Genomic DNA, 21580 nt, shown 5'->3' with positions numbered 1-21580 from the left:
ACCCACACCTTCTAGCTCATAAGGGGATTCTACTAGTTCTAGGGTGAACATGTTTCTGCAGTTGGATCATCCGATGTTCACGGGTGCTAATCCCGAGGAGGACCCATAGGACTTCATTGATGAGATACATAAGACTCTCCGGGTTATGCGCTCTACTGAGATGGAGGGAGTGGAGTTGGATGCCTACCACCTGAAAGGGGTGGCATATTCTTGGTTTGATCTGTGGGAGGACTCTCGGGAGGAGGGGAGCCCTCCAACGAGGTGGAGTGAGTTTGCTGATGCATTTATAGACCATTTCTTTCCTACCGAGGCTAAGGCAGCCTGTACTGCTGTCACGCCCCAACCTCGGGGAGCGCGACCGGCGCTCAGCCGAGTGAACCCGGATGAGCAAGCCTATTAAACCTTTCCTACCCGACTCATTCATAATCCAAAATGGGATCGCATTACCATTTGTAAAACAGGGGAGAGATCAATTATAAAAATATATAAACGTTGCTAATTCATTTTTCCTTATATACATTATGCCATAGTTGAGTTTCCAAAATACAAGTCGATCCAACGACCACCCCAACATACATACATGACCCACATAAACGTCTACGGAGCCTCTAAGAGTACAAAAGAGCAACATGACAATGCCGGCAACAAGGCCCCGGCTATACCTCAAAATATAAAAACTTATACAAAAGAAGGACTACATGACCCCTGGGAGAAATGGGGCTCACCAAGACTGCTGTGAGGAGAGAAAGAGAGCACCACTATCTGCGATCGGCACTATTTGCGATGGAACCACCTACATCCATTCAAAGATGTAGCGCCCCCGGCAAAAGGGACGTTAGTACTATCGAATAGTACTAGTATGTAAGGCAAACACCAATCTTAGTAGAATGAACAGTGAAAAAAAGAGAATGCAGTCATAATAATCAATAAGTACTTCATAGAAATACAAAAAAACACCTCACATAGTTTCCAATTCAATCTTTCCATCTTTTTAGATTAATAATCTTTAGTGCCAAAACCACAACTCACAATGCCACCGTGTTTTTACACGGAGTCCAGTCTCGGCCCGACTGGCTAAGCCATCTCAAGTGAGACATATCCATATCCACAATGTAAATAAATAATTACAACACAAATGCCACCAGGTGTACAACATGGCGTCCGATCTCGGCCCAATCGGCTAAGCCATCTCACTTGAGACATAACCTCTTTCAATTATTAACTCAATTCACATTTCTTTCCCATCTTTCGTTACATGGCCCAAACAACCTCATTTATTAAGTAGTTCTTGGCACTTGGGAACATTTTACAATTCAAGTCTTTTCCCTTTTTATCCGTTTAAATAACATCATCATTCATGTCGATAAGTACCATCACATAAGGCATTGCACACATAAGGGAAAGAGCTTGGAAAAACATAATTACATTCTCAAATAGCATGATAACATGGTAAACATCTAAAACAATTAGGGAACATGAATCTTTCAATCCAACACACTAAGGCAAACAATTTTAGTATGATCAAGTTGGAACTTACACCAATTATTCGGACACTAGGCGTTCGATTCTAAGAAGAAGAGAGTTAGCCATACATACCTCAATTGTACTTCTTTAGACTCTACAATTATCATGAACCCTTAGCAACCTCAATCTATTTTAGCAATATACAAATTGAACCCAAAATTAGGAAAACGTTCATGGTTCTAGCTCACTTTTACCCTACACTCTTTATCACACATGCATGCAAGATAAACCACCCTCATACCCATGAAGTATCATCCTAGTACCCCATTATAGCTATGTTTGAAATTAAGAGCTGGGGTGATGATGCCTTACCTTTTAGGATGAAGAATTTGATGAAAAATTAGGCCCTCCCTCTAGAACCCTCTCTCTCACTCTAGAAATATCAAAAATTAACTTCAAAATAGACTAAAGGGGTGTTTCAACGTAATGGGGGTCGTGTTTTAAATTAAGAAAAGGGGTGCCCCGACACAGGTTTGCGGTCGCATATGCGACCGCACAATGGTTATGCAGTCCGCAAAGTCACCACAGAAATGGCCCTCAGGGGCCTAAACTTTCGGCCCAGTTATGCGACCAGTATGCGGTCTGCATACTTGTTCTGCGGTCGCATAATGCGCCGCAGAACTCCTTCCGCAAAAAACCAAGAGGGATTATGCGACCCATATGTGGTCCGCATAGTGATTATGCGGTCGCATAATCGACCGCAAAGCTGACTTCAAATTGGCCAACTTTTTGCTTCACTCTGCAGCCATTATGCGATTTGTAGAGTGATTATGCGGCCACAAAAATGTGTTCTTCTGCGAAACATTTTCCTCTATGTCCGTAGGGTACTGTTCAAAACCTCGAGATTTTGATTAAAATTTGTACGGGGCCTTACAGCTGCAGAGTTTTGAGAATCTTAAGAAAGGGAGTAAGAGTGTGTGGGAGTATAACATGGAGTTCGCGCGCCTGTTAAAATATGCTATTCACATGATGTCTACTATAGAGGCCAGAGTGCGTCGGTTTGTGCAGGGCCTTAGCCCTTTGGTTATTAATGAGGCTGCCACAACTGCCTTAAATTCTGATATGAACTATGGGAAAATTGTAGCATTTTCTCAAGCTACAGAGGACCATAAGTTGAAGAACAGAAGGGAGCGAAAGGGTACCAGCAAGGCCCGGTCCGCGGGCAACTTTGGGGAGTCATTTGGTGGGGTAAGATCATCTTTAAGGGGAGGGTCATCAGGGCCATCCCAGTCTTTTGCTCAGTCTTCAGCTAGTGCACCACCAGCGCGGCACAATCACCAATAGGGGAGTCACTTTAGGCCCAATCAGGGCAGCATGGGCCCCCACCATCAGGGCTGATTAAGAGGGAGATTTCAGCAGCAGCGGAGGCCCCCATGCCCCAAGTGTGGGAGGATGCATATGGGGATCTGCTTCCAGGACCTGCCGATACGTTACGGGTGAGGAATGAGGGGTCATATTCATAGGGAGTGTCGTTCATCCCGCCAGGGTGCAGGCAGGGGCACAACACAACCATCCAATTCTGCAGCTGCTACATCTTCAGCACCCCCTCCAGCTTGAGGCACTCTGGCACCAACAGGGTATGGTGAAGCTAGGGGTGGTGCATAGAGTTTAGGAGGACCCAGCCGTTTCTATCCTATGAGTGGTCGCCAGAGTGCAGAGGCTTCTCCAGATGTTGTCACAAGTATATTGACTGTCCAAACTCATGATGTATATGCTCTTATTGATCCCGGTTCCACCTTGTACTATGCTACCCCTTATGTTGATATGGAATTTGGGATAGAACCGTAACAACTTCATGAGCCGTTCTCTGTATCTACTCCGGTTGGCGAGACTATTATGGTCGCACGGGTTTATAGGGGTTGTATTGTCACGGTACGTGGTAGGGACACTGTGGCCGATCTCATTGAATTGGGGATGGTAGATTTTGATGTAATTATGGGGATGGATTAGATTTATTCATGTTTTCCTAAGCTTGACTACCGAACTAGAACCGTGAGGTTTGAATTTCCAAATGATCCAGTTGTTGAGTGTAAGGGGGGGTAATGTGGTGCCGAAGGGTAGGTTTATTTCTTACCTTAAGCCCATGAAGATGATTAACAAGGGGTGTATCTATCACTTGGTCCGGGTTACGGACACCAATGCTGAGGCACCTACATTCGAGTATGTGCCAGTTGTGAATGAATTTCCAAAGGTCTTTCCTGATGAACTCCCTGGGATTCTGCCAGATAGGGAGATTGATTTTGGGATTGATGTGATGCCAGGCATGCAGCCTATATCTATTCTGCCCTACAGGAAGGCACCACCAGAATTGAATGAACTAAAGGAGCAATTGAAGGATTTGTTAGAAAAGGGTTTCATCCGACCGAGTGTGTCACCATGGGGCGTATCGGTCCTCTTTGTGAGGAAGAAAAATGGATCACTGAGGATGTGTATTGACTACCGGCAGCTCAACAAAGTCACAATAAATAATAAGTACCCGTTACCAAGAATAGATGATTTGTTTGATCAGTTACAGGGTGCTAGATACTTCTCCAAAATTAATTTACGATCCGGGTATCACCAATTGAAGATCATGGAGCAGGATATTCCGAAAACAGCTTTCAGAACCCGGTGTGGGCAATTTGAATTTTGGTAATGTTTTTTGGGCTAACAAATGCCCTGGCAGCTTTCATGGATCTTATGAATCGGGTTTTCAAGCCTTTCCTCGACTCCTTTGTGATAGTGTTCATCGATGATATTCTTGTGTATTCATGAGGTCAGGAGGACCATGCCGATCATCTCTGGGCAGTGTTGCATACTCTTCATCAGCACCAATCGAATCTGTCACATTCTTGGGTCTTGTTATCTCTAGAGAAGGAATTAAGGTTGATCCTCAAAAGATTTAAGCAGTAAAGAATTGGCCTAGACCTACAACGCCAACCAAGATTCGCAGCTTCGTGGGCTTAGCAGGGTATTACAGGAAGTTTGTGGAGGAGTTCTCTACTCTTGCCTCCCTGTTGACTAAATTGACTCAGAAAGGGGTTAAGTTCCAATAGTTCGATGCTTGTGAAAGGAGCTTCCAGGAGTTGAAATCAAGATTGACTACGACGCCGGTGTTGACCCTGCCAGAAGGTACAAAAGGGTTTGTGGTATATTGCGATGCTTCAAGTATCAGGCTTGGGTGTGTATTAATGCAACACAGCAAGGTTATAGCTTATGCTTCTAGGCAACTCAAGAATCATGAAAAGAACTATCCAACTCATGACTTAGAACTTACGGCGGTGGTTTTTGCATTTAAGATTTGCCGTCATTATTTGTATGGGGTATATGTGGATGTATTCAAGGACCACAAGAGTCTCCAATATATTTTCAAGCAAAAGGAGGTGAATCTGAGGCAGAGAAGTTGGCTTGAGTTACTCAAGGATTACGATATTGATATTCCGTATTACCCGGGCAAAGCCAATGTTGTGGTGGATGCTCTTAGCCTAAAATCTATGGGTAGTTTAGCACACTTGGAGGCATATCAAAGGCCATTGGCCAAGGAAGTCCATCGATTGGCTAGTTTGGGAGTTCGTCTTGCAAACTCTGATGAAAGAGACGTAATTGTGCAAAATAGGGTTGAATCATCGCTTGTTGTGGAAGTCAAAGATAAACAATACAACGATCCATCTTTGGTGCAATTGAAGGAGGGGATTCATAAACATAAGACTATGGCTTTTGCGCTTGGCATGGATGATGGTACACTAAGGTACCAAGGGCGACTATGTGTTCCAAATGTAGATGGACTCCGAAAAAGAATCATGATTGAGGCTCGCACTTCTAGGTATTCCGTTCATCCAGGTTCTACAAAGATGTATCACGATCTCAAGGAAGTCTATTGGTGGAATGACATGAAAAGGAATGTGGCGAACTTTGTGGCAAGGTGTCTGAATTTTCAGCAAGTGAAGGCCGAACATCAATGGCCTAGTGGGTTGGCACAGAACATAGAAATACCAATGTGGAAGTGGGAAATGATTAATATGTACTTCGTGTTAGGGTTACCATGCACTCCGCGCAAGTTTGACTCAATTTGGGTGATCGTGGACCGACTCACGAAATCAGCACACTTCTTGCCAGTTAAATCTATCGACTAATCGGAACAATATGCTCAGTTATATATCAAGGAAATAGTCAGGCTGCATGGCATTCCAGTTTCTTTGATCTCCGATCGAGGGGCTCAGTTCACAGCCAATTTTTGTAAGAAAGTTTAGCAAGGTTTGGGTACTCAAGTAAATCTTAGTACAACCTTCCATCCACAGACCGACGGGCAAGTAGGGCGGACTATTCAGACACTTGAGGACATATTGCGTGCTTGTGTTATTGACTTCAAGGGTAGTTGGGATGATCATTTGCAACTCATAGAGTTTGCTTATAACAACAACTTTCATGCTAGTATTCATATGGCACCATTTGAGGCATTATACGGTATGAAATGTAGATCTCCCATTGGGTGGTTCGAAATTGGGGAAGCAGAGTTGATAGGGCCAGACCTTGTACATCAGGCTATGGAAAAATTTAAAATCATTAAGGAGCGGTTGAAGACTGGTCAGAGTCGTCAGAAGTCCTATTCGGATATTCGTCGTAGGGATTTGGAGTGCAAAGAAGATGATTGGGTATTCTTGAAAATTTCCCCCATGAAGGATGTAATGAAATTTGGTAAGAAAGGGAAATTGAGTTTGAGGTACGTCGAACCGTACAGAATCCTTCAGAGGATCGGTGAGGTAGCGTACAAGCTTGAGCTACCACTTGAGATTTCATTAGTGCACCCGGTATTCCATGTGTCTATGTTGAAGAAGGTAGTTGGAGATCCGTCAGCTATTGTGTCGGTTGAGACCATTGAGGTTAATGAAGAACTATCATATGAAGAAATTCCAGTTGCCATTCTTGATAGGCATGTCCAGAAGTTGAGAAATAAAGAAATTGCCTCCGTGAAGGTGCTATGGCAAAAATAACAAGTTGAAGAGGCTACTTGGGAGGCCTAGGAAGAGATGAAGAAGAAGTATCCTTACTTGTTTGAATAGTTGTGTAATCCTTTTTATGAACTTGTCGCCTTTGAATTTTGAATCACCTGTTCAGTTAATGTGCAGTTATTCCTTGTGATTATATGTTGTTTACATGAGGCCACGGTTGGTATTGTTATGAGTTATGTTACATCGTTGGATTGTGTACATGTTTTTAGGATGTGATTCGGGGGTTCTCTGACAGGCGGATAGGCCTAGTTACAAAGGAAACTCTGGAGAAATTTTTTGAAATTTAGGGAGTTAGTCAAATTTGCGGTTGCTGGTGTGGGGTATAAAAAACTGAGTTGCATAAGGTGCTAATAGTCGACCCTGATCCTCATTCGAGGACGAATGATCTTAAGTGGGGGAGGATGTAAGGCCCCGTAAAATGTTTCCCAAAAACCGGGGTTCCGTAATGGCGGGGCAGGCGTAGAGGTTAATGTTGGCTTTTTGGATTGAACAGTGCACTGGGGAGTTGAAGAAAATGTTGGGTAGAAGCAGGCATTTATGCAGCCCGTTCTGTGACCGCAGAACAACTCTGCAGATCGCAAAATGGCCGCAGAGTGGAGAAGTCTTTTGGGACATTTTTAATGTCATTTTCGCGGACCATTATGCGACCGCAAAACAATTTCATGGGCCGCACTCTTGTCGCATATCCAGCTTTGAAATATTTCGGAGGGAGGTTCTACGGTGCACTATGCGACCATAGAACCGTTATGCGGTGCATTTTGCGACCACAAAACAGGTCTGCGGGCCACATAGTGACCGCAGACCTGGTCAGTTCCTTTCCAGTTTTGGCACACAAATTATGCGGCCGATATGCGGACCGCATAACCATTTTGCGGTCGCATATGCGACCGCATAACCTGTTCCGGGGCTTTATTTTTGTGGTTTTTAAACCTGACCCTATTCCGTTAAAACACATCACATAGACCATTTTGAGCTTATTTCTGATATCTTTAGAGTTAGAGAGAGAGTCCTAGAGGGAGAAAGTGATCTTTATAAAAACAATTCTATTTAATTCTTGCTTAAACCTTTGAAGATTATCAAGAGAAGCACCCTATGTCTTCATCCTAAGAGGTACGATTCTACCACCAAGCTCTTAATTTCAAAATATAATTAGAGTGGGCAATTAGTAACGTAGTTCATGGGGATGGGAGTGCTTACCTTGCATGCATGTATTCTTAAGGTACGTGGGGAGGGTGTGAGTTAAAGATAGAAAAGAATGGGGTGTGGGATGGTAAAGTCTTTCATAAAAGGGCAATAGAACCTTAATACACATATAGTGTTTGATAAAATGCTCAAGTGAGCTAGAATCATGATCATTTTCCTAATATTTTGTTCAATATTTGCTATATTGCTAAAATAGATTGAAGTTCCTAATATTCCGGAACATCTTAGAGTTTTAAGAAGCTCAATTGAGGTATGTTGGCTAAACACCCTCTTCTTAGAATTGAATCCCATGGTATTTATGAAATCGATGCAAGTCCCAAAATGAACGTCCTAGAAATTGCTATCCCGAACGTGCTAGTTTTGAAAATATATGTGTAATATGTATTCCCATGCTTCCATCATGTTATCTCGTTGTCTGAGGAAATGTTCATACTTAGCATATATGCTAAAATATGCCTAGCCTTCAAGTCAAATTCGACTAAAGACTTTTATGCCTAATTGTGTGAAAAGCCTCGGTGTGCCTTAGATTCTAAATTGCTCACATGTGAAATCAAAAGTCTTGAATGAAAAACCGTGTTGTTGTTGATAATAATAAAAATGTTGGGATGTGGAAAAGAACTTGATTCATGAAATACGGCCACGTGCCAAGAATAACTTTATAATTGGGGCCACTCGTGCCATTGTATTGAAAAGATGGGAATGAAATATGAAGTGAGATGACTGATTGAAAAGAAGTGATGTCTCAAATGAGATGGCCTAGCTGATCGGGCAGAGATCGGATTGCGTGTAAGAACACAGTGGTATTGTGGATGAAATTGTGAATATGGTTGATGTCTTAAATTAGATGGCCTAGCCGATCGGGCCGAGATCGGACTCCGTGTAAGAACACGGTGGTATTGTGGATTGTGGAATATTGGCACTAAAAACCATCCAACCTAATAATGCGGGAATTGACTTAAAAATCTATGTGATCCATAAATTGATGTTTTAGTGTGATTGAAAGCTCTTATTGCATTCCCGACTGTTTCCCCCTGTATTATTGTTCATTCTATCAAGATAGTGTTTTAGTTTTACATACTAGTACTATTCGACAGTACTAACGTTCCTTTTGCGGGGGGTGCTGCATCTTTAAATGGATGTAGGTGGTTCCATAGCAGATAGTGTCGATCACTGATAGTGTTGCATCCTCTTTTCAGCATGCTCGGTGAGCCCCATTTCATTCCAGGGTCATGTATTGTACCTTTTGTTTATATTGTGGTCACGTTTTGAGGTATAGCCGGGGCCTTATTGCCGGCACCATCTTTACTCTCTTTTGTGTCTTTAGAGGCTCCGTACACACTATGTGGGTTGTATATGGGTGTTAGAAAGGTCAACGGATCATGTTGTGTTTTGGGCTCTCTTTCCACTCAGTCATAAGGTTGTATGTATTTTGAAACTTAGCAATTATGTAACAAAATGACATGACTTAGTAATGTATATATGTATGAACTTTCTACTGCCTAACTAATGATAGCATGCCTTCTAACAGGCTTGCTCAATCGGGTCTACTCGGTTGAGCCCCGATCGCGCTCCCCGAGGTTGGGGCATGATAAGGACATATGTGGAATTAACCACAGGAACTCCTTAATACTCAGGTCAACCACTTTAGGGAAACAACTATCCAGTGAAGCTCACATGTATAACTAAGCATAAACATGAGGATTAATAGAAGACTTTCATAATGTTTCAATGAGCCTTAGAATTGTAAAACATACATGAATAGAAAAACAACAAGCAACTAAACTGATAACTATAGTAGCAGACCTGTGTTAAACCTCTAAGTGTACACAACTACCCTAGTCCTAACTTTATCAAAAAAAATAAATCAAGTTCATGATATAGATAAATGGGTAGTATTTCTAATCAATGTGAAACTGGTGAAGAAGGCATGAAGAGCTCAACAAGACATCAGAAAGGTTAAGAGCAGAATCTGCAGAGAATCATTAAGCTCTATAATTATCTACAAATATTCAACAAGGTTCAGATTATTCAATTTAGGGAAACATTTATCTAGTGAAGCTTATTCATATTCACAAGGATAGTTGATTAAATCCCAAATCGAGGAAATTGACTCTATTTTTATGGTCCGCGAACACAGAAGACCGGGTAAGGAATTCTATTAACTCGGGAGAAGGTGTGAGGCACTCCCAAGTTCCGTGGTTTTAGCACGGTCGCTTAACAATTAATACTTGGCTTGATTATCTGAATTATTACATGTTTAAAATCTATTGTGCATTTTACTTTTTAACCGCTTTTAGTGTTTATGGAATTATTACATGTTTAAAATCTATTATTATTATTATATGTTATGGTCGAGTCACGTGAAACGCACACTCGAATTGGGGATTATGTCTCATGACTATGCCACGGAAACCGTACTCATAGTCACGTTATTTTATTATTAATCGCGCCTAAAGCAAGCTACGATGTTCATGAATTGTTCATTCTCTAGGTTTCAGTTTATTGTGAAGGTCATATGTTATGGAATTATTTGTGATCAATCCTTTAGATTATTCTTCAATATGTCTACTGGATAAATAAAACATTTGGTTCATTTCTTAAACTCCAATTTATAAAAATTCACCGTTCCCCTCCAAGATGTTCCAACAGGTTTATCAAATAAGCCTACTAGAATTCAACAAAAGGAAATAATAATTGATATAGGGTTCTGCATTCATCCCTACGGCATGACTTATAATTCCAAAATCAATAATGTCCAAGTAGAACTCCTAAGGACTATTAATCCCATTTCAGTTTAGCATGCTAGAATTTGGAATCAGATTTAACAAGCTAATTTAACGAAAGTTAAGGAAAATAACTACACTAATTCACCTCAATTAAACAAAACAGACCGTGTCAATTAATCATCCAAAGAGACCAATTAAAGTAAGAATCGCAAGCAAACACAGAACATTCAAGTAAGGTAAATCTAGATTAAGTGAAGAGCAAAGGAAAGAATGGACCTTAAATAGAGCCAAAATACTCTTTCAAATTTGATTAATACTAAACCGATCCCATCTGATTACAGCAGAGTTGAACTCCGACCTTCAAACTTAACCCAAAAATAGACTGCGGCAGGCACCTTAGACCGAAAAATTTCGATGGCAACCTCGACTGAATTTTCAACAGAACTCTAAAACAAACTCGAAATGGCAATCAAATTCGGACGGAATCACGAACCGAGCCGCAAACGGACTCAATTTAGCTGAAGATAAATAGGAGCTCTAATATGCTTTACAAGTGAAAAGATGCGCTGATTTTGCGAGGAAGAAGACGACGACCCCAACTCCTTTTTCTTTTCCTCTCGTTCTCTCTTATTTTTCGTGCCCCAGCCCCCTTCTCGTGCTCTCCCTTTCAATTTTTGGCGTCACACTGAAATTTGCTTATCGCTAATTGGGTGCGACTTTGAAATTCGAGAATGTGATTTGCACTCCGATCAATTTCGTGAATATGAGATGACGGCATAATTTTTTTTTTTTTTTTTTGGGTATTTGGAACCCCCCAGCAAAGGGGAAGATAAAGGCACCCTCTTTTAAGAGGAAAGATTAGGGGTAGGGTTTTTAGGGTGGAGGGATTTGGGCTTGCTGCTATTGGGCTTGGTGGGGATAGAGCTAGTCCAAAATTGGCACTAAAATTGGGCTTCTTTTAAGGTCTGAAAGTTTATGGCTTAAGTCATGGCAAAAATTAAAGTATTATAAATATAAATATACTAATTGACCTTAAACTAAAGATGAAAATATTTTTTGTGTTTTTAAATTGTAATTTGAAGTAAAAATTGACTAAAACTCCATAAAAATTAAAGCTAAGTTAAATAAATATTTTAAACACTTAAAAATAGCTCAAAAACGTGTCGGGTCAAAAATTATGTGCTTACAGCTGCCCCTCTTTGCTTGGAAACACGAAGAGGTTTCGGAGCAAAGAACAATAAGCAACGTAATTGATTTATGACCCGACGCTTATTTAAAACGAAACAAAGACGGATAAAAGATTGTGACCGAGCCCTGGTATCTGAGCTACCTACATATCCTTGGCTTTAAAGGAATCAGGTCACGTGTAGTTCAGAGGTGAATGCAGTGCTGGAGTGTGTGGAGAGGATGACAGAGTCGAGTGAGGTGCCGTTCCGTTGAGGTTCCGGTCCGCGGCCTGTTATTACATCAAAATCAAAAAATAAAAAAAGACTAACTAAGCCTGTCAGCTATGAGTTACAAGATTCCTATCTATAAGTCTTCTGAAGCTTGATCTTGAGGCTTGAATGGTTCTTCATGCAGACTTTTGATTTGAACCTTGCTACTTGCTAACTGCAGGTGATGATTCATTATTCTACAGCTTCTTCGGATCAAGACCGGACATGCAGTGCTCGTGTATTTAGCCATGTCTTGAGCAGTTCATGTCTTTCATCGGCTTATGCATTTTGGATTCATTTCTCTTTTTCTTTTTTTTTTCTTTTATTCTGGATTGAGACTTCTTCCTTTGGTCATCTCAGACTGTCTGCTCGCATTCTTGAGGCGAGCTTCTGCTACTTCTAACTTGAATTGAATTCTTAAATGACTTCCCTCGTTCTCCAGGTGGATGCCTGCAACTGACTTGAAATTTGAAATGAATTCCCTCGTTCTCCAGGTGGACACCTGCTACTGACTTGAAAATTGAAACAAATTCCCTCATTCTCTAGGTGGTCGCCTGATACTGACTTAAAACTTGAAATGAATTCCCTCATTCTCCAGGTGGGCGCCTGATGACTGACTTGAACTTAAAATAAATTCCCTCATTCTCCAGGTGGGTGCCTGCTTACTTAAAAACTTGAAATAAACTCCCTCATTCTCCAGGTGGGCGCCTGTGCTGACTTAAAACAGAAATAAATTCCCTCGTTTTCCAGGTGGGTGCCTGATGACTGACTTGAACTTAAAATAAATTCCCTCATTCTCCAGGTGGGTGCCTGCTTACTTAAAAACTTGAAATAAACTCCCTCATTCTCCAGTGGGCGCCTGTGCTGACTTAAAAATTAAAACAAATTCCCTCATTGGGTGCCTGATGACTTTAAAACTTGAAATTAATTCCCTCGTTCTCCAGGTGGGCGCCTGCAACTACAACAAAATGGAAACAACAAAAGAAACTTTTTTTGCCCCAGTTTACACTAGGAAGATTTGTGAGTTATTAGCAGAACTATAAATTATCTATGCTATTGATGAAGGATGCAATGATGAGAACAAAATTGAAGACTCGACTACGATGTGCGTCTTCTAAAGAAATAAAAATCTGAAAAACCCAAACTAGGAAGTGCATCTCCTAAATTTGAGATTGAGCTTGCAGAAAACTATAAACTAAGCTTGACTAAACTAAAAACTGACCCTATTCTCCAGGCGGGACCCCTGATTTCAAGAAAACTAAAGATTGATGACTCAAGAAAACTAAAAGTTGACCTTTGTTTTTTTTTTCAGGCTTCCCTTTTTTAAACTTATTATCCTAGGAGAAAATTCATCAAACTAGGTCTTTTTTTTTTGGTATCTTAGGAGAAAGATTCATCAGACTAAGACTTCTATCCTAGGAGAAAGTTCATCAGACTAGGTTTTCTATCTTAGGAGAAAGATTCATCAGACTAAGACGTTTATCCTAAGAGAAAATTCATCAGACTAGGTTTTCTATCTTAGAAGAAAGATTCATCAGACTAAGATTTTGATCCTAGGAGAAAGTTCATCAGACTAGGTCCTTTTTTGTTATCTTAGGAGAAAGATTCATCAGACTAAGACGTTTATCCTAGGAGAAAATTCGTCAGACTAGGTTTTCTATCTTAGGAGAATGATTCATCAGACTAAGACTTCGATCCTAGGAGAAAGTTCATCAGACTAGGTCTTTTTGTTATCTTAGGAGAAAAAACGTGAAGAGTAATGGAAACATTTATGCACACTAACAAGACAGATAAACGTAAAGATTTGAGAAACTTACCTTTGTCGACTCTTCTCTTCTTTTTTTCCTTTTCTTTCCTTTCCTTTTTTTTTTTTGGAAACCCAAATTCCTTGCACTGCTTTGTTTCTGTTTCAAACAAAGAAAATTTTGTCAGTTTAAAAAGTGGTGGTCGATTTGCGACCTTGAGTCTTGGGTGGCTTGACTTTGTGATCATCCAACTTTTGGAAGACTGACTGCATTGGTAGCTGGCTGCACTGCTGGGAGACTTTGTTGTTCCTTACAAGGGACCTTTACTTTCTGTATCAACCCTGATTGTTTCGCTCCCAATGCCATTTGTGTTTTGTGGCTCAATTAGCCTTATCTCAAAAAAAGAGATTTCTTTTCTTGGATAACCTTTCTGATGTCTTGAATGGCTTTGCATTTGGAGCAATTTGTCTGTCAGAGAGAATCACAACTGGTAAGAGCCTTTTGCACGATGTGCACACTTCATAGTCATTGTTCGGTACTTCAGAGAATCTTTGATTAACCTTGAGGTTATCTTTGCTTGCTTTACCCGAATAGGTTGACAATAGTCTTTTGGAGGGGAAGCCTTTGCATGAATACTCAATGCATGTTGACTGCAAAATCTGAGTGTGCTGGCCAAATTTATTTTGTGCAACTGAAAAGCTGGTAGCAGATTTTGAAATCTTTTCTTGCTTGTTTTGACAAGGACGGACTCAGAGTGAAGGACACAGTGATGCAAAGAAACAAGTATTAACAAGAAATGCCCCTGTCAGAAGGACGGAAGGAAGAGTTTTTTTTTTTTTTTTTTGTTTTGCGGTAACTAGCCTTAATGATCATGACATGCATTTTGGACTTAACGGTCTGATCTATCAAACTAACCAAATCTTCCCTTTTACCATTCTTATGACTTTGAAGTCGGGCTTGTTTGTGCCAATTCTTTGCATCAGCTTCATGACTCACTTTCGACTAGTGGTGTCCCGAGGGGTTTTCACCAACAAGTCTCTCTCATTTATTCATCTCTGCTTACCGACGTCTTACAGTGCCCGTGAGGGTTTTCACTAGTAAGATTCTCTCATTGTTTCTTCTTTATTTTTCTTTTTCTTTTGCTTTCTTGTGTGAGCAACTTGACAGTGTCCTATGTCGCGTGACAACCATTGCTCATTGTATGCTTCTCTTGACATTCTTGAAGGCATATCGGAAGGTCTTTATTTGGAAGGTTTTTTGATAGGGTTGGAAAGATGGGTCGGCATGGAGGCTCTAAGTAGACTCAATATGATGGGTTGTACACTTTACAACTCTTGGAATCGACTCTTTCAAAAGTGAAATAAAATTTTTGCCCCAGTTTCTGATACTGGGGATTTTTGTATTTTTATTTTCTTTTTTTTTGAATTCTTATTTGGTTGGACCGAACCGTGTAAGGCTGCCTACGTATCCCTTTTTAAAGGAATCAGATCTAACGTAGTTCAAACATCTAACCTAACTTCTTCTTCTTTTTTTTATCTCTATCTTTTTTTCCATTTCTCTTTTTTTTTCTCTTTTCTCTTTTTTTTTCAAAACAAGTTGCCCCAACTTTTATTTTCTGGGGGCATAAGCTTTTTGACTGTTCTTTTCTTCTTTTATTTTTTTTTGTTTTTGCTTGTACTTTCTAAGAGTTGCCCCAGTAGTTTGTATTCTTTGGGCATGGATATTTTTTTTTTTTGGACTTTTAACTCTAAACTTGATTCCAAAAGAGGGTGGTCGAAGAAATTTACACAGGCTCAAAAGGGGTAACAAAGGGTATAAAGTGTTTAGGTAGCACAAAAAGGGCCTCCCAGCCTCGAGAACGCCAAACATATTATCTTTTGCGGTCACAACATTGATGACCATGTTTGTCTTCTTGGTTTGTCGTGGTCGAAAGACACTTTCCATCCCTTAATGTCAAACTTTCCAACAAACTTCAATTGATTCTTTCTCAAACCCGATCTTCACTATGATTTGAAGGCAAAACTTACTCGAGCTTAATTCCAAAGTGTTTCGACTCTTTATTCATCCTAAAAAATATCTTCTATTTTTTCGGTTATCCGATTCAAGATTAAATCAATTTTCTAAGATCTGGCCAAAAGTTCCGCATGCTTGTCATGTCACTAGAACTAGCGGCGAAAGAACTAAGCATAGAATGAAACAAGGACAAACTGCATTTCATTGAATAACGGATAGAAGGATTTGACAATAAGACAAACAAACTGAAATTCGAGTTACGACCCTAAAATAACCCGGCTAATAAAAATAGCAACAAAACGAACAGACAAGACTCACACAAACAAAATAAAGGGATAGAAGGGTTTGACTCAATAAAACAAATAAAATCTTGATCACACCCTGGAATAACCCAGATAATAGAAAAAATATCAAAACAAACTACCAAGATTCCTTCCTAGTGAGGAGGGAATGACTTTTCAATTGCTAAGCTTGACATTTAGCCACAAATTTGCTCATCAGAATCACCATGGCCTTCTCCAATTTCAGTCGGCCAGTTCTCGAGAGGATTCTCATACTCCATGTCACCACACATCATCCCCACAAATTGTGCATCATCATGTGCATGTAAAGGATTCTGCGTGATATTTTGGGTGTCATTATCTTGGATCACAATCAGTTTTTCCTGGATCATCCTTTCTATTTCTCTTTTCAAATCTCGACAACTTTCAACATTGTGCCCATGGGCATTGGAATGGTATTCACACCTTTTAGAAGGGTCAAAGCTTCTTGCACGTGGGTCCACATGATTTGGAGGAATAGGTGAAATCATGTCATAATGCTTTAATTTCTCAAACACACTTGCATAGGACTCTCCTATTGGTGTAAAATTATCTTTCAACCTTTGTTCCCCTCTATACCCCTGGCTTGGATGTGGGTTATAGGGCACTTGAAAATTTTGTGGAGGCTGGTGGAGATTTTGCAGTGCTGGTGCTCGCCTTCTGGGGTGTCTTGGTGGCTGGACAACATACTGAAATGGAGCAATAGAGTATTGTGGGTTCTGAGGTGGATAGTAGTGCTCAGGGGAATCATCGAAAACCTGATGAAGCTGCTCATACCTTAGAGATGTTCTCCTAGGACCTCTTCTCGACCTTATTGTCATCAAAGTTTCTTCATCCTTCTCATTCGTGTCACTAAAATTATCAGATTCAATCTTTACAGCCTGAGTTGCAGCTTTGAGAACTGCTTGACTTATAATTTTGCCTGTCTTAAGGCCATTCTCAACCATTTCCCCAATTTTGATTGCTTCCAAGAAGGATTTGCCAACTGCGGACATCATGTTTTGAAAATAATCTGGCTCTTGAGCCTGAAGGAAGACAGTGATTAGCTCGTGGTCATCCATAGGTGGCTTAACTCTAGCTGCTTGCTCTCTCCATTTAATGGCATATTCCCTGAAACTTTCAGTTGGTTTCTTTTTCAGGTTTGAAAGGGAATTGCGGTCTGGGGCAATATCGATGTTGTATTGGAATTGTTTGACAAAGGCCTGGGCCATGTCATCCCAGACATGCCAGTGAGAGGTTTCTTGATCCATAAACCATTCAGAGGCTACCCCTGTCAGGCTTTCCCCAAAATAAGCCATTAGTAATTCTTCATTTCTTCCAACACCTCTTAGCTGATTGCAATACCTTTTCAAGTGAGCTATGGGGTCCCCGTGTCCATCATACTTTTCAAATTTTGGGATCTTGAAACCAAGTGGCAAACGAACATTGGGGAACATACATAGATCCTTGAAGGCAATACTCTTCTGACCTGCCAACCCTTGCATGTTTTTCAACTGTTGTTCTAAGCTTTTTATTCTTTGGGTCATTTCTTCTTGTGCCATCTTTTGGGCAGGCTTCTCAATTTTTGCAGGAAGATCAAATAGGTATGAGTGGTACTCAGGAGAATGGTACTGTTCTTGCTGGGTAGCAAATTGTGACTCATGAGTTTTCTTTTGTACCACTGTCGGCTGTGGGAAGGTGAAGACGGGCATAACAGTAGTGGTTGTCTGATTGGTTGTCAAGGGCACACTTTGGGAGAGCGCAACAGAAGTTCCAGCTGTAGTCATACAGTTAGGATAAAGACTGAACCCAGGTGGATAGGATTGATCGGGCAATGAGACCGGAATGGTAGTAGTCGAAATGGATGTGAACTCTGGGAAACCATGAATAGAAAAAGGCGGTCCTTGGCCATTGGCCCATGCTTGACACATTTCAGTCATTTGCTGCTTCAGTACTCTATTTTCCTCAACCACAGTAGACTCCTGTAGAACCCTCTGACCCTGAGTCTCTTGAGCACTTGTAACAGTTTCGATGCCAGTTGTCAATGGCATTCTTCCCTTGGATATTGTGCTGCCAACTTACCACAAACCGACCACCTCAAACTTTTTCTATGATTCAAAACAAGAGACACGTTAGAATGGACTCAGTCGGTCCTTATTATCATCATCATTTTTATTTTATTTTTTCATTTATTTATTTTTTTGGTCGATCGAACCTGATGTGGGTTGCCTACGTATCATGTGGGAACATGAATCAGATCGTGCGTAGTTCGGGAAGATCAAGAATAAAGAAAATAAACTAACTCTTTTTTTATTTTGATTTTTTTAATTTCCGAAAGAAAGACTTATAAAGTAGAAAGAAAATATTTTTGGAATTTGATTTTTTTTTTTCTAATTTATTCCGAAAGAAGGACTTCTACATAAGAAAGAAAAGTATTTTTTGGCTTTTGATGTTATTTTTTTTTGGATTTTTGGGAGAGAGTCTTTCTAAAAAAAAAGGTAGAAATATTTTTTTTGGATTTTGATTTCATTTGTTTTCTTTTTTTAATGAAAGACTCCTACAAATAAAATATTTTTTGGTTTAAACTTTATTTTCTTTTATTTGTTTGGGATTTTATTTTTAAAAAAAAGACTCCCAAAAGAAGGAATTAAAGGAAATATTTTTGGATTTTTTTAAAAATGGGGTCTCAAAGAAAGACTTTCTAAAGAAGGAAATAAAGGAAAATATTTTTAGATTTTTGAAAATTGGGGGCCGGAACCGATTAGGTTTGCCAACGTATCTCACATCCGGTGAGAATCAGACCCGCGTAGTTCTGCCATTTTGATGCACAAAAAAATATGATTTGTTTTGAAATGATTCTCTCTTTGTTTTTGAAATTTCGACAGAGTAACGGAATTTTTGAATACCGAAATTATCAAAACCAGGTGTTTTTCTGTCTTACCTCACTCTTGGTTTTTCTCTTCTTTTTTTTTTTGGATTTTTTTTTCCTTACTCACGAAGCCGGTCAACATACAAGCCAAGCAAATTAATGCACAAGTAGCACGTAAAGAATGCATCAGGATGGTCCTTTTTCCCGCGGGGACAAGGGATAAGGGAGTTTTTCCAATTTAAGTGACATTAATCGAAATGAGATTATTTATTTATTTCAGAGTCGTCACTTGAGATAATTTATGGTGTCCCAAGTCACCGGTTTATTTTAAATCCCAAATCGAGGAAATTGACTCTATTTTTACGGTCCGCGAACATAGAAGACCGGGTAAGGAATTCTATTAACTCGGGAGAAGGTGTGAGGCACTCCCAAGTTCCGTGGTTTTAGCACGGTCGCTTAACAATTAATACTTGGCTTGATTATCTGAATTATAACATGTTTAATATCTATTGTGCATTTTACTTTTTAACCGCTTTTAGTGTTTATGGAATTATTACATGTTTAAAATCTATTATTATTATTATATGTTATGGTCGAGTCACGTGAAACGCACACTCGAATTGGGGATTACGTCTCATGACTATGCCACGGGAACCGTACCCATAGTCACGTTATTTTATTATTAATCGCGCCTAAAGCAAGCTACGATGTTCATGAATTGTTCATTCTCTAGGTTTCAGTTTATTGTGAAGGTCATATGTTATGGAATTATTTGTGATCAATCCTTTAGATTATTCTTCAATATGTCTACTGGATAAATAAAACATTTGGTTCATTTCTTAAACTCCAATTTATAAAAATTCACCGTTCCCCTCCAAGATGTTCCAACAGGTTTATCAAATAAGCCTACTAGAATTCAACAAAAGGAAATAATAATTGATATAGGGTTCTGCATTCATCCCTACGGCATGACTTATAATTCCAAAATCAATAATGTCCAAGTAGAACTCCTAAGGACTATTAATCCCATTTCAGTTTAGCATGCTAGAATTTGGAATCAGATTTAACAAGCTAATTTAACGAAAGTTAAGGAAAATAACTACACTAATTCACCTCAATTAAACAAAACAGACCGTGTCAATTAATCATCCAAAGAGACCAATTAAAGTAAGAATCGCAAGCAAACACAGAACATTCAAGTAAGGTAAATCTAGATTAAGTGAAGAGCAAAGGAAAGAATGGACCTTAAATAGAGCCAAAATACTCTTTCAAATTTGATTAATACTAAACCGATCCCATCTGATTACAGCAGAGTTGAACTCCGACCTTCAAACTTAACCCAAAAATAAACTGCGGCAGGCACCTTAGACCGAAAAATTTCGATGGCAACCTCGACTGAATTTTCAACAGAACTCTAAAACAAACTCGAAATGGCAATCAAATTCGGACGGAATCACGAACCGAGCCGCAAACGGACTCAATTTAGCTGAAGATAAATAGGAGCTCTAATATGCTTTACAAGTGAAAAGATGCGCTGATTTTGCGAGGAAGAAGACGATGACCCCAACTCCTTTTTCTTTTCCTCTCGTTCTCTCTTATTTTTCGTGCCCCAGCCCCCTTCTCGTGCTCTCCCTTTCAGTTTTTGGCGCCACACTGAAATTTGCTTATCGCTAATTGGGTGCGACTTTGAACTTCGAGAATGTGATTTGCACTCCGATCAATTTCGTGAATATGAGATGACGACATAAATTATTTTTTTTTTTTGGGTATTTGGAACCCCCCCCCCCCCAGGAAAGGGGAAGATAAAGGCACCCTCTTTTAAGAGGAAAGATTAGGGGTAGGGTTTTTAGGGTGGAGGGATTTGGGCTTGCTGCTATTGGGCTTGGTGGGGATAGAGCTAGTCCAAAATTGGCACTAAAATTGGGCTTCTTTTAAGGTCTGAAAGTTTATGGCTTAAGTCATGGCAAAAATTAAAGTATTATAAATATAAATATACTAATTGACCTTAAACTAAAGATGAAAATATTTTTTGTGTTTTTAAATTGTAATTTGAAGTAAAAATTGACTAAAACTCCATAAAAATTAAAGCTAAGTTAAATAAATATTTTAAACACTTAAAAATAGCTCAAAAACGTGTCGGGTCAAAAATTACGTGCTTACAGCTGCCCCTCTTTGCTTGGAAATACGAAGAGGTTTCGGAGCAAAGAATAATAAGCAACGTAATTGATTTATGACCCGACGCTTATTTAAAACGAAACAAAGACGGATAAAAGATTGTGACCGATCCCTGGTATCTGAGCTACCTACATATTCTTGGCTTTAAAGGAATCAGGTCACGTGTAGTTCAGAGGTGAATGCAGTGCTGGAGTGTGTGGAGAGGATGACAGAGTCGAGTGAGGTGCCGTTCCGTCGAGGTTCCGGTCCGCGGCCTATTATTACATCAAAATCAAAAAATAAAAAAAGACTAACTAAGCCTGTCAGCTATGAGTTACAAGATTCCTATCTATAAGTCTTCTGAAGCTTGATCTTGAGGCTTGAATGGTTCTTCATGCAGACTTTTGATTTGAACCTTGCTGCTTGCTAACTGCAGGTGATGATTCATTCTTCTACAGCTTCTTCGGATCAAGACCGGACATGCAGTGCTCGTGTATTTAGCCATGTCTTGAGCAGTTCATGTCTTTCATCGGCTTATGCATTTTGGATTCATTTCTCTTTTTCTTTTTTTTTTCCTTTTATTCTAGATTGAGACTTCTTCCTTTGGTCATCTCGGACTGTCT

At 39.8% G+C, this 21580-nt stretch overlaps 1 long non-coding RNA gene across 1 annotated transcript; it reads right to left on the bottom strand.

Annotated features, from left to right (window-relative positions):
- Nucleotides 1–476: 476 nt before the first annotated feature.
- On the bottom strand, nucleotides 477–11258 carry LOC142171653 (uncharacterized). The gene is made up of 2 exons (XR_012701517.1): nucleotides 10718–11258; nucleotides 477–793 (listed from the first exon to the last, which is right to left on the bottom strand). It is a non-coding gene; the product is annotated as an uncharacterized LOC142171653 (long non-coding RNA).
- Between the last annotated feature and the right edge of the window lie 10322 nt (nucleotides 11259–21580).

This window comes from Nicotiana tabacum, chromosome 17 (assembly GCF_000715075.1).
Source record: "Nicotiana tabacum cultivar K326 chromosome 17, ASM71507v2, whole genome shotgun sequence".
Classification (NCBI taxonomy): Eukaryota; Viridiplantae; Streptophyta; class Magnoliopsida; order Solanales; family Solanaceae; genus Nicotiana; species Nicotiana tabacum.
The sequence above is the reverse complement of the archived record's forward strand: the minus strand, read 5'-3'. Positions and strand labels throughout refer to the sequence as shown.